Source organism: Dermacentor variabilis, chromosome 7 (assembly GCF_050947875.1).
Source record: "Dermacentor variabilis isolate Ectoservices chromosome 7, ASM5094787v1, whole genome shotgun sequence".
Lineage (NCBI taxonomy): Eukaryota > Metazoa > Arthropoda > Arachnida > Ixodida > Ixodidae > Dermacentor > Dermacentor variabilis.
This window is the reverse complement of record NC_134574.1, coordinates 76,417,078-76,427,921: the sequence shown is the minus strand read 5'-3', so window position 1 is coordinate 76,427,921 and position 10,844 is coordinate 76,417,078. Positions and strand designations below refer to the sequence as shown.

General features: G+C 48.3%; 1 non-coding gene across 1 annotated transcript; it reads right to left on the bottom strand.

The window, feature by feature from the left end:
* Positions 1–10,320: 10,320 nt before the first annotated feature.
* On the bottom strand, positions 10,321–10,393 carry TRNAS-GGA (transfer RNA serine (anticodon GGA)). The gene has a single exon. It is a non-coding gene; the product is annotated as a tRNA-Ser (tRNA).
* Positions 10,394–10,844: the final 451 nt, after the last annotated feature.

The window sequence follows — 10,844 nt, the reverse complement described above, 5'->3', positions numbered from 1 at the left end:
AACCATATTGTACGGGAATAGTTCGTTGCGCTCGATATGTCTCGATATCCTGTTATGCACTGCATGTTCCGCTACATTGCTAACGCAAGAAGTAAGGGAGATAGGACGGAGGTTCTCCAAGCTGGGTGATTTACCTGGGTTGGGGATTAGGACCACTGTGGCCTCCTTCCAACTCTCCGGTACAACGCCCTCCTCCCATACCTCATTTATCTCCTTCACTAAAGCTTTAATTGCTTTGTCGTCCAAATTTCTTAAGAGCCGGTTTGTAACTCCATCGGGGCCTGGGGCAGACCTTCCGTTTAAATTGTGCAGCACATTCCTGATCTCAGCTTCCGAGAAGGGGACGTCCAGATCTGGGGCAGGCGCACCCTCATACTGAGGGAGGGGAGAACCTGGGCTTTGGCCAATTAGAAGGTATTTCTTCGCCAGTTTCCGAAATATAAAGGCCTGTGTAATGCCTTCCATTTTTTACTTATTAATTAATCGGTCTATGACTAGTCTCTGATTACAATTGGATTGCCCATCGTCTAAGAGATGTTTGAAGAGGGTCCATTTGCCTCCTTTGCGCACTTTTCCATCCGCTGCCGAGCAGGCGTCTCTTCATTGCTGTTTATTAAGTTCAGAGCAACGCTCCTCAATGAGTTTATTGAGCTCCGCGATCTTCCGTAGCCTGCGATTGAGCCTTTGTGTCTTCCATCTGTCGAGGAGAGAGCGTTTGGCTTCCAGGAGGAGCGCTAACCTTGGGTCCATCCCTGGGCCATCAAAATCTGTAACTATTTCCTTGGTCGCCTTCTCGACGTCCATCTGAATCTTTACAAGCAGTTCACTGAACGTGTCGTATACTGCCTCATCGTCAGCTCTTATTTTCTTAAAGAGGTCCAGTATGTGTATCTATAGGTTTTGGGAGAAGCTGCTATTATTTCCGTCCTGAGTTCTATTATGTAGTGGCCGCTCCCCAAGTTCTCCTGTAAGTTGGACCACGTGTCCACCGCATTTCTAGTGAAGCTGAGATCAGGCGTCGTGTCTCTGGCGACCAAGTTTCTCAGCCTCGTGGTGAAACGTGGGTCTGACACCAGCGTTAGGTTTAGGTCTGTACTCGCTGCAACTAGGTTGGCTCCTTTCTTTGTTCGTGTTACATAACCCCAAGCCGGGTGGGGAGCGTTGAAATCTCCTGCGACTATTAAGGGCTGCGACTTCGCAGCGGTTGCGACCCTATTTAGTAGTGAGCGGAGATTATGTTTTTAAGCGGAAGGGAAGCTGTACAAGTTAAGAATGAAAATATTACGTCGGATTTTTCCGTGGGGGATGATTTATATTAACTGTGCCTCGAGACCGGATTTCTTATCCGAGTTACAAATTTTGACTTCGGGCTCCTGAAAAGAGGTGTCTTTCCTGACGAATGTGGCGATACCTCTGCCATTTTCTCCTTTTTGGCTAACCGAACGGTAGCCCGATAAATTTACCTTCTCACTAAGTGTTTCTTGCAAGAGCATGACGCGCGGAATTATCGCTTGTGCTTTGATGAGCTGCAATACAGCAGCCTTGCGTTTTAAGAAGCTGGCGCAATTCCACTGCCAGATAGTTAGGTTTCCGATTTGTCCCGCCATTTTGATTTCTATTGAACTAGCAGAGCGTGCAGGGAACTCGTATTATCAGGATCCTGCTGTACATTCTTAGCTTTCGCAATGGTGCCAGTGCTGATGCTTTTGACTTTGCTAGAGTGTATCATTTTCATTTTAGACTCGAGGATGCCAACTCTACGTGTTAGGTGGGAGATGTTACTGTCCATATGCTCGACAGTGCTAGATTGAATGGCTGAGGCCTCTCTCATCTGCGTGAGCGATTCCACAATTACCGTCAAAGACGCGAGTAGATTTGGCTCTGGCTTAGGGTCCTGAGCGGCGGACTCGTCAGCTTGCATGGGCTCTCTTTCCGTGATCGCGGGGGGGGGGGGGGGGGGATAGCTTTGTGCTTATTCGACCCTTCTGCTTGAACTGGGATGGGTAAGGCTACTTCGCGGGGTTCACGCGAGTTACGGAAGAGCTCGAACTCAGACCTCAGCGTTCGTAGTGCCTCTTTTAGCTCTGCATTTTCCTTCTTAAGCATTAAAATCTCAGATTGCTCTCTGTTATGCTCCGGCGAGATGCCCTGTGTTACCTTTTTGCCGATTGGGATGTTCATCCTGGCCTTGTCCGCCCAAGACATTGGTTCCCGGATTCAGACCCTGGAACGCGATCGTCCTCTCGAACTGGAGCGTCTGCTGCTATTGTCGCGTCCTTTGGAGCGAGAGCGCGATCTGCTGCCGGGACGCCCTCTGGAACGGGAGCAGGAGCGTCCTCTCGATGCCGATATGTTGCGGCGGGGGGAGTAGAAGGGTTTCTCTCCCGACATTGCTTCTCCGCCGCTAGCCGTGTCCAAGCCACGCGGTCCTGCCGCCAGCTGCGCGTGCTGTGCGCGCCTGCAGCGCCGCCGTCTTTGGCGCATGATGTATGGCACCTGGAAGCGCTGTTTGCACTTGCGGTCTGCCGTTTGGTGTGCCCCACCACAGATGGCGCACTTGGGATCACATTGATGATCCTCTGATGGCGTGTGCATGCGACATCCGCGGCATTTTTTCTGGTCTTCGCCCTTCGGGCAAACGTCTGACCTGTAGCCCAATTCTCCACACGCATAACAATCGTCTACTTGCCTGCGATACAAGGAACAAGGGTAGCGAGCACCATTACATACGACGTTTAGGCGGACCTTGTGCCCGTCGAACAACACAATCACTGTTGTTATCTTCTTGATTCTTCGAACCCCCAGAGCGCCGGGGTTTCTCCGGTTGACGATCATCTCCGTCAGTTCTGCGTCACTGATGTCCACGTTGATTCCGCGGATCACTCCTTTACATGTATCGTCCGACGCAGCCACGTAGGCCGCCACTTCTATGACGAAACTTGCCATACAAATCTGCTGAACCTTGGTGTAGGCGCGCGCGTTCGCCTCGAACGGCGTGGCAACCACGAGAATGTTCTGGAAGGGTTTCGTGTCGTGCACAACGTGTCGTCAAACACCTGCTCCGCTGTTAGGGAAGCCGCCTTGGCGAGCGCACGCTTGAAAATAATAAGGTCCGTCTTCTTAACATCCAGTCCTCCACGTGGCCTTATAATGGTCTTAAAGTGATTCCTAGGAAGGTTTGCGATTCTGGAAGCTTCCGCGACTCGTCTCAATACCTTCTATGCATGGCGCGGCAGTGCGGGCGCCGCAATTACCGCTTCCTTTCGCTGACGTGGGCGCGTTCGGATCACACCGCTCGGCAAGTTTCTTCTTCTTGCTCATGACTTCGATCCATCCTGAGCACTCCGCTTCCTCCGGATTGATTTCCATGCCTTCTACAACAGAGGTATTGGGGTTGGAGGCCATTTTCTAGCTCGACGACGCGTTGGGCATAGGTTCGACGCCTGCCCGACCGCCCCGTATGGTTTGGCTCGTTAGGCGTAGCTGCGCGCCAACGTGGCGTGCGGTGGAAAAGTCTCGCAAAAGTCCGAAAAATGCACCCACCGGTAAGATTTCGGTAGCCGCTTGTTGCTTGGAGCAAACTGCGTCGATTGATGCACAGTTCCTGCGGGATGAGGCACGAAATCTGGTCCAAAAGGTTTGTAGAAACGAGAGACGACGCGCTCACTCATGTGCGTTTGAAATCGTCTTCTTCCCGGGGGGGGGGGGGAATCCTAGCGTCGCAGTATAGGCGGAGACGTCAGGAGACTGCGTATGGTCACAAACGCGGTGTCGCATGCAGGAGACCAGGAGATAGGTCGTTGGTGGCACTTAAGAGTTGTGTGAGAGGTGATAGAATCGAGGCAAAATTGCGAAAAAAGCGCTGGCAGCAAGAACAGATGCCGATGGAGGCGCGGAGTCATTTGAGTGTCTTAGTTTTAGGAAACTCTTCCACAGCGCGAAGTTTTGATGGGTCGGGGCAAATGCCGTCTTGTGATACGACGTGACCTAGAATCATGAGCTTGCGCGCGGCGAACTGCAACTTTTTCAGGTTCAGTTGCAGGTCTGCGTTGGTCAAGGACGTCAACACTTGCCTAAGGCGAAGAAGATGCGTGCTGAAATCAGGGGCGAACACAACGATGTCGTCGAGGTAGCAGAAACACGTGCTCCATTTTAGGCCGCGCAAGATATTGTCCATCATTCGTTCAAACGTAGCAAGCGCATTGCATAGGCCAAATGACATCACATTAAATTCGTATAAACCATCTGGTGTACTGAAAAATTGGAGGACGCTTAAGCTTCGCCGTCAAGAGTGAAACGCGACAGCGTTCCCGTCGACCCGCCAAGGGGTGTAAGACAATGGGCTACGGCGCAGCGACCACTTACGAGGTGGCCCGGATCGCACGCGGTGAGCGTCGAGCAACGCAGCGTTCGGCGCGGCAACGAAACGTGCACCTGAGCAAGCGGAACGAACCAAAGAACTCGGTGTCTCGGAGGGGGAAACGATGCACGGCAGCCAAACGTCGTGATCGGCACGGGCAGAGACAGACAGATAGTGATCTAAAGAAAGGAAGGACGCTTGATTCTGAAACCCGTGAGGGAGCAAGGCCAAGCGTCGTCAGGGGAGAGGGAGTCCGGGCCGCGACGCGCCTCGCACCGGTCCCCGCACAGCCCCAATGCTTACCCAATGCGCGCGTGGCGCGCCACCTGTCGGGGCAGCGCCGTACATTGAGAGGAGGGGGTCTTCTGTGCTTCCCGCAAGATGGCTCTGCGTGTGCGGAAACGGCGGAAGAAATGTAGCGGAAACGCACTTCGCTACTCGTGTAACTGCGACTTCTGTAAGTTACATGTTCATAATTACTGATATACACCGCAGTATAACTTTCTACGGCTCGTTTCTAAGGCAACACCGCATTCACTAGAGGCGCTTTTGTACCACTTTGAAGCATCGAACTCGTGGCTGAGTCCTTTTTCCTTTTCCTTTTTCAATGAACAGATGTTGATCCATAAATACTTTCAGAAACAACAGTTAAATTTGTTAATTTTCGCTTTTCCTTCCTCTTTGGCTGTTGCCTCGGCTCTCTCCCTTAATAGACTGCGTAATTTCTTAACTCCTTGCGACTCTTGTTTCCAGTTGCCAATTTGCGCGAAAAGTGCTGTACAATTAGGGAAAAGCCAGACGAGGTGACGGGTGACATTCATTTTGCTTTTGGCTTTAACGGTTATTGCAGAGTTTGGCGCTGGACGCTGTTTCGCGTGATGTTATTTTCCATCCTTGTAACCATTATCATGGGCATATGGCTCCGAGGATCTGCCAGCATCGCGGCGAGCCATTACTGGAGGAAATAATGAAGCAAAAGGAAAAGGTAAACGCAGCTGGCGCTTTCTCCGGCCGCAACTCGTTCCAAGAGCAAACAGACCAGCTTACTATGAACCGAATTCTTTTCTTGGTCCCTGGGTGAGTCTAAACAAAGAAGGTTGAACTAACGAAGGAATAGCGACGCGCGTGACCGTTGCAATAGATGGTGACAACTGAACGCATCTCGAGTTAATCGCGCGGGCACCGAATTGTTGAGAAAACTAGCGTTCACACCCCAGGAGATGCCGATAACTAACGCCATCCGAAGGGAGTGAAAGAGGCAGCAAAATGTTGACCGCCGAATAGCTGTGAAGTCTCAAGTTTGATTTGGCGGCGGTTCAGAAATGTGTGTAAGGGGTGGTGGCATGGCCAGGGGGCAGGGGGCAAGTATGTCACTTAATTTCGGAGGGCGGGTGCGCCCCCCTCCCCCTTGAATACGTGCCTGTTTCCCAGTGTAATAATTTGAATACTTAATTCTTCTAAGTATGCGGTGAATAGCATTGGAGAGATTGTGTCTCATTGGCTGAACCCTTTCTTGATAGGTAATTTTCTACTTTTCTTGTGGCGAAGCAAGGTATCTGTGGAAGCGGCGCGTATATTTTCAGGAAATATTCACGTATGTTTCCTGTATTCATTAACTACGCATCACGTCTGACTGCTAGTATCTCTGCTGAATCAAATGCATTTTGATAATCTACGAGAGCCATATCGCGAGGTTGATTACACTGTGGACATTTTTCAATTACCTGACAAATGACATGGATGTAATGCATTATAGAGCATCCTTTCCTAAAGCCAACCTGTTCTCTTGGTTGACTGAAGTGAAGTGTCGTGCTCCGAACATGCTGTGACACTATGGTCCGCTTCTACAAAGTCAGTAACGTCCTGTCTTGGGATTCAACACCGCTTCAATACTGAATGATACTACTGCTTTCTCTGAAAGGCTGCTGAGGGAGTCGTTCGTCACTAATATCCACAGCGCGTTTCTTTTCTTAATTGGCAGTCTATTGCTCACAACGATATGAGGCTTCAGGCTTCTGACTGATTTTACTTGTTATAGTAGTAGCCAGTCACCGGCGCCGTTGTCTAGCCGCACGTTCTCACCGATTGCCCTGGTCGTACGCCCTTTGCGTATAGTGTGTGTGTGTGTGTGTGTGTGTGTGTTTTTGTGTGTGTGTGTGTGTGTTTTTGTGTGTGTGTGTGTGTGTGTGTGTGTGTGTGTGTGTGTGTGTGTGTGTGTGTGTGTGTGTGTGTGTGTGTGTGTGTGTGTGTGTGTGTGTGTGTGTGTGTGTGTGTGTGTGTGTGTGTGTGTGTGTGTGTGTGTGTGTGTGTGTGTGTGTGTGTGTGTGTGTGTGTGTGTGTGTGTGTGTGTGTGTGTTGCGTTTGCTACTGACAGTGGGCGCACAGGAATCGCTGTACGTTGAACAGCTTCACCGTAAAGCGGCAGACACACTTTCGCGAAGTTTCATTCAGATTTTCGTGACCGTCAGAAGCGATGCAGGGAAATGACGATCAAAATGAAGGGCAAACCTTACTATGTCAACGAAGGCAGGTGGCGGTTCGTACTCCTTCTGGAAGTCTTTAGAATAAAACCCGGAATAGATTCGACGAGAGTATAACACGCACGCAGGCAATATCTGTGACCAAAGGGCCTGGCAGAAAAAAAAAAGGAATTGGTGGTTAGGGAAGAAGCGAATCACTATGTTTAGGAAGGGGTTCGCCAGCCAGGCGCACGGAATCCGCTGCCGCCTAACGTTTCCGTTAGTCGAGGGGTAGCAGGCAGTCGTAGCCTTCAGTTTCGGGCACTGCTTTCTTCGCTGGCGGTTTTATAGTTTTTCCAAGCCGCACAACAAAAAACAAATAAAAAACAGAAAAATAGAACCAAAGCAGCGCGGAAGGAGTGCAAACTTCATCAAGCAAACGAAGAAAAGAAGGAAATCAACCGGAGGGTTGTGCCATTTCCCGCTGCCTCGATTTGTTCTGTTCGTTCGTTCTAGCTTGCGTTGCTGCGCACGCCGCGAGAGCTCGCCAACGCGAGCGAGCTGCCGCTTTTCGTGGTTGTTTTTTTGAAGACAGGTCAGGAGCACATCTCTTCCTGTGCAAAAAGGAAGCGCGAAGTGAGCGAGACAGAGGTAAAAAAAAAATAAGAGACAGTAACCTAAAAAGCAAGACGTACAATAGTCTGAGCAGACGGCTCTGGTGGAAACGCGTTAGATTTACGGGCAAGGTGCTCTTGAGCGTCGGCTTGAGGCGTGATCAATCCTCATCAGTACCTTATTTATCGCTCGCTTCGCTCATCTCACTCTCGTCGGCTTTCTTTATTGTTTGATTCCTTCGGCCGCGCTCTACCACGTGCTCGCGAGGCGATAAGAGAGTGGCTCGTTCCTATGGGCTCGCATTTTATTGCGCGTGGTTCTGTCAACGCCGCTGGTTTCAAATAGAGAAGTTTGGGTCGGCCGTGTGAAGACGTTCATTCGTTCAAGCTCCTCCGTGAGCAGCAGGCGGAATCTGGGAGCGAAAGTCGCAGCGTGCCAGACGGGACGCAAAAGGAGCAGACGGAACGCTAACTTACACCCAGATTTATTGAGGCCAGAAGGAAGGAAATGTGGGCTTCTTGAGAGAAACAGCCCAGTAAAAAACTGCATGTGATCACGTCAAATCTTGTAGCGTTATTTATATGTTGATTTATAGGAGCCAGGACACACACACACACACACACACACACACACACACACACATATATATATATATTATAGTTCGTTATGAGGAAAATAGCACAACAAAGCAATTTGTGACGATATCGCATTGTTGTTGGCTCTATTTATTTATTCATTCATTGCAGATTGTAAATGGTAGCTGTAGGTGCTGTATCTCACCGGCTTCTCCTCAACGTTAAATTGTTCAAGGAATGTACAGTACGATAACAGACGAGGCGAAACAATAGAGCGGAGTTAGCAAGCGGCTACCGAACAGTCGGTCATTTACAAGTAAGAATATAGGCACAAGAACCTCCCAGATATATTGCATTCCTCACAGTATCACATTTCGAGCGTAGAAAACGGTCTTGTATAGTGTCCGCAGGCACTTCACGAAGTCTTCAAAGAAAGTCACTTCAAACTGAAGAGGAAAGAAAGTTGCTGACTCAAAGTTACCGCAACAGGTGCAACGGATCTTTCTCTTAAGGGTTATCTATAGCGACGGCCTGCTCACACAATTACCGCGATTGCTGTGCTTCAAGCGTGCTTCATGCGCTTCACTTGGTCTTCGTTCTCGACAAGGTTCGATGAGAGCACTCTGCTCCGCAAAGGCGTTACACCTTGGCTCCGTCAGTGAGCTGGCTCAACCTTCTCTCTCATAAATGGCCGAATGTTTTTCAGTGCGAAATAAAGCCGGCACATTATGTAAATAGTGATTGTTGTCGTTACGTTGAACAAAGGCTCGTTCGCTGTATTCTACAACCGAAAATTCTACATGATGAGGACATCCGCGCGTTTTACTATATTATGCTTCTAAGACGCAATCTGGCGGAATGTCGCAAGACAGACACCGCAAACTCTTAATATCCCTGAAGTACACCGAAAGACCAAACTTCATCTTCATTCTTTTTTTTTTTGTGCTGGGCGGAGGGGCTCTTACTCCCACTAATGGCAATACAAAATACCGCCAGAGCCTACCTCGCGCTGTGTGTCGACGTTAATTCAGTTAGCATTCAAGCAATGTAGTAACGCACCATCCGACTGAAGGCACCTTTATTTGCGATCTGTTGTGGGCGAAGCGGGGAAAGAGCGCTCATCGAATTAATACACTCACACGCCAAAACGCCGCCACTTCGCACAGTCCGGACGCCACAGATAAAAATCCAGTAAACGCCGCCTCCCAGCCGCAGCCAGATTTGTCCCGCTGGCACTGTAAGATTGGCACAACGACTCGATTGCATAGGCGTCTATTGGAAGCGTACGACTTAAATTTTCATTGTAAGCTAAAAGAGCGCACCTATCTCACTTTTATCAGTCGGACATCCTCCTGAGTAGTGCGCTCAGCCCAAGTCGATACAGATTAAGAAAAAAAATAATGATGATAAAAGATGCCTAAATCAGAGTGGGGAAAGTAGGCTAAGAATTTTATCGCATTTACCAAGGCTCAATCTTACACATGCGCATCTCTAAATGATGGACCGTTTTCACACAGCTTCCTGTTCGTAAGTGCTTTTTGTCATTGGTAGAACGCGTCCTATAATATAGAGTCTAACATAACGATAGGAGGTAATTTGCCCTTATGAACCATTCCAGCAAAAGAGCTTTTGATAAATATATGCCCATTTGCGCAAGAAACCGCTGGATTCCACAAAGCGAGTTTCGGGACTTGTTTAGCATTTGTTCTGTCAACAGGGAAGATGTCCCTTGAAATGACTTTTTTTTATACCTGTTGCTTTTTTTCTGCCAATATGTTGATTTTACTGCGCCTGTTTTTTCTTGCGTTCTGTGTTTTCCGCGCTTATAACAAAATCACTCTTGCCACAGCCCCTCTTAGGCTGCATTATGTAAGAGCAAATAATGTAAAATTCAACAAAAATAAATAAATAAAAGTTCAGCACCACTGAATTGCCTGCTCCAAACGTTTCAGAATATACATCTATAGATGTTCTGGTTCATTGTTTTGTCTGCAGGGCATATTCTCATGGGGTACCCGAATATCTAGCACCAAAAGATGCGATCAATATTGCCTTCATGTTGGTTTGTTGTAGCTTGACTTTGATTGGTGATCATTCAAAGTTGCCGCAAGCTTATGTACGTGACTTGTTGGAAACTGGTCGCGTGGTATATATATAAGAACAAAGGGGGTTAACCGAGGGGCCTGATTTTCATTAGTCATATCATAAGAAGCCAACAAACAATGACAACATAGGGGAAATTACCTGTGCTTAATAAATGAACTAAAGAAACGATACATTAATGGAAATTAAAGTGGATGAATAAACAACTCGCCGCAGGTGGGGATCGAACACACAACTTTCGCATTTCCCGTGCGATGCTCTACCAATTGAGCTACCGCGGCACCGTCTCCCCATCCACTTTCTTGGGTATTTATGAGTCCTAGTATATATATACACACATATATATATATATATATATATATATATATATATATATATATATATATATATATATATATATATATATATATATATATATATATATATATATATATATATATATATATATCGTTACCTTCAGTAGTCTACCCTCAGTTGCACTTCACCCCTCCGAGAGACAGGAGGTGTGTCGTGTGAGCTCCTCAGCTGCAGCTTAGAATGTGGTGAGCGCGGTTTTAATCATGGACCCAGCACCTCAAAAAGTCACGACGCAATGCTAACGGATTGTTGCCGCATTTACCGCTAAATGGGCACTGCACATTTTAGACAGAGGTGGAGCGCGACATCGCCATTGGGCGCTTTGTCGCTTCGTTTGAGGGTTATGTTATTAGCAACAACTTTCATCGCCGGCAA